Here is a 3262-nt window from a genome sequence, read left to right on the forward strand (position 1 = left end):
CTTACCCAACTGAGCCACCCAGACACCCCATTCTTGTTTTTTTTAAATTTTATTAATGTTTTATTTATTTTTGAGAGAGAGAGAGAACAAAGGGGGGAGGAGCGGCAGAGAGAGAGAGGGAGACCCAGACTCCAAAGCAGGCTCCAGGCTCTGAGCTGTCAGCACAGAGCCTAATGCAGGGCTCCAACTTGTGAACCGAGAGATCATGACCTGTGCTGAAGTTGGATGCTTAACCAACTGAGCCACCCAGGTGCCCCAGTTTATTCTTTATATTTGAAATCTATAATTAGAATCTGACTAAAAGTTCTAAAAAATTGTTTTGCTTTCATATTAGCTCTGATACACAAATTTATACATTGTTTACTTTGGGTATTATATTCCTACTGATTTGTAGGAATTTGTAATTTGTGAGGATATCTCACATATATATTTGTGTGTATGTGTGTTTATAAAATTAATGCATTTTCATTAAGGAAGAATGGGGAAATAGAGGTAATTTTAAAGGAAAAGATAGAAATTATTCAAATCCTCCCTAGATTCAAACAGTTAATAGCCAGTGTTAACAGTTTGGACTGTATTCTCTCAGAATTCTTCTTGTGTTTGTGTCTGTATTATCATCACCAACTCTCTAGAGCTTGGCATAGTGCTTGGCTCCTAGTAGGTACTAAATAAATATTTGTTGATTGAATGAATAAAAGAATGAATATGCTTTTACATAGAAAGTATGGAATCTTGGAGCGCCTGGGTGGCTCAGTTGGTTAAGCATCTAACTCTTGATTTCAGCTCAGGTCATGATCTCACGGTTCATGAGATTGAGCCCTGCGTCAGACTTTGCACTGTCAGCATAGAGTCGTCTTGGGATTCTCTCTCACCCTCTCTCCCTGCCCTCCTCTGCTCACGCGTGCATTCTCTCTCTCTCTCTCTCTCTCAAGATAAATAAATAAACATTAAAACTTTTTAAAAAAAATATGGAGTCTCAATGGCCTATTTTTTTCCTCCACTGTAAATTTTGATTCATATAGTAGTATTGAAATTTGTATGCCACAATTCATTTGGAGGTAAGTTTGAGTCTAAGCCCTCACAGAGCTCATAGTCCAGTAAAAGAGATAGATAAACAACAATTAAAATACTATGTAATTACTGTAATAGCAAAGATTTGTGCAAGGCATTATCAAAGCACAAAAAAAGGAGATTGAGGGGTCAGAGGACACTTCCCACGTGTGGTGATTATTGAGAGAGTCGTTTGAAGAGGTCATGAAGAACATAACAGGGAGAAAGAATATTACCTGTACAGGCATTGAAGTAAGAGCAGGGCTCTACAAATTGTTCTCTATGTCTGGAATAGATCGTGTCTGTGGGTAAAGGGATAGAGATAGATGAGGCTGGAGATGAGGGTAGCGGAAAATAAGAAAGAGCCTTTGTATCACACATGAAGAGTTCTCAAAAGTTTACTCCCCTTGGAGAATAGATTGGAAGAGGTGCAAGAGTAGAGATAGGAAGACATTAATTGAGTACAACCAGTTAGAATGAGGTGAATATCACTTCAGCTGAAATAGGAAGGGAAGGGTAGGCTTGAAAGGTGGGTTAAGGTGGATATGATTAGGCCCGTTTTAGTATAGTATTTGAAAGCCAGACTAAGGAATTATGGATGCAACAAATGTCACTGAAGATTGTCATGTTATGTGACCTGTTACAGGTTGTAGTGTGCTTCCTTCTGGCTAGTCTGAAATAATGTTGAAATCTTTCATGCCTGTGAAGTAGTAGAAATATTTCACAGGAGTGAAATTTTGGCCTGAAAATGACCCTTTATTTGAAAGGAAACTTACGTGTGTATTTGATAAAGACCCTTGAGAAAAGGCATTGTGAGAAAATACTTTTTTTTTATTTTTAATTTTTTAAATGTTTAGAGAGAGAGGGTGAGCAAGTGGGGGGAGGGGCAGAGGGAGAGAGGAGAGAGAGAGAATCCCAACCAGGCTCCGAGCCATCAGCGCAGGGCCCAATGTGGGGCTTGATCCCATGAACCACGAGATCATGACATGAGCTGAAACCAAGAGTCAGACACTTAACCCACTGAGCCACCCAGGTGCCCCAGAAAATACATTTTTAAATAGTTGTATGCTGTTTCCTTTGGATTCTTAAGACCAGATAATTCCTCTGGCATGGTAAAGTTCTGGTCATGTTGGGGCTTCATAACAAATTTAAGGAAATCATATTGAAAGCCCTCTTAAAGCACCATAATTATACCAGAGAATACATTTTATTTTATTTTTAAATGTTTATTTTTGAGAGAGGCAGAGAGAGCGTGGGAGAGTCAGAGAGGGGGGGGAGACAGAGATCTCAAGCAGGCTCCGTGCTGACAGCACAGAACCCGATGTGGGGCTCAAACTCACAAACTCTGAGGTCATGACCTGAGCCAAAACCAAGAGTCAGATACTTAACTGACTGAGCCACCCAGGCACCCCCAGAGAATACATTTTAAACTGCAATTGAAATTTTTTTCCTAAACTTAAATCAGAAAAAATATTTCAAGGAAGCAAACCCCTATCAGAAAGTTAAAGAAATGGCAGGTAATATGCTACAATTAATATGAATTCAGTTTAATGACTACATCCTTTGTAGTTGTATTTATATACATTCATAATTAAATGTTTTAAGAGATTCAAGTTCATATAGATTGATTTCAAAATTATGTGAACTTTGCCACATTTATTATGTCAAATTGATACTTTGTTTTATAATTATAGAAGCTATATACCATTATAGAAGGTTTAGAATAAGAGTAAAGAACAAGTCATAATCTTTTTACCCCAAAATAACATTACCACTTGGTATTATTCCCTTATTTTTTTCCAGTGCATAATTTTATATAATTATAATCACTGATTATTCAATTTTTACATTCTTTGCCTTTCCCTCTTCCCATTTCACATATATCATAAATTTTGTCTCATGTGGTCTAAGCTACTGTTGTAGGAGGGATGAAAGGATAGATCTACCTTTTTAACTTCATTTTTTAAACAAAAGTAATGCATGACCATTGCAAGAAACAACTATAAAGAATGTATTCCATAAAAAAATGAGTGTCTCTTATAATCACTTCTTCCACCAAGATGACAGTTTAGTGTATATATTCCTCTAAATTGCTTTCTAGGCATATACTCATTTAATTCTCTTAAAAACTCAGGGAGATATAGTTAATGTTTATCTCTATTTTATAGATAAGAAGATACAATGTTCACTATTATACCAAAAAATAAAAACA

This window comes from Lynx rufus, unplaced genomic scaffold, assembly GCF_022079265.1.
Source record: "Lynx rufus isolate CCGP_SWC_20201006 ecotype Redwood Valley unplaced genomic scaffold, mLynRuf1.p SCAF_2, whole genome shotgun sequence".
In the NCBI taxonomy this organism is placed as follows: domain Eukaryota; kingdom Metazoa; phylum Chordata; class Mammalia; order Carnivora; family Felidae; genus Lynx; species Lynx rufus.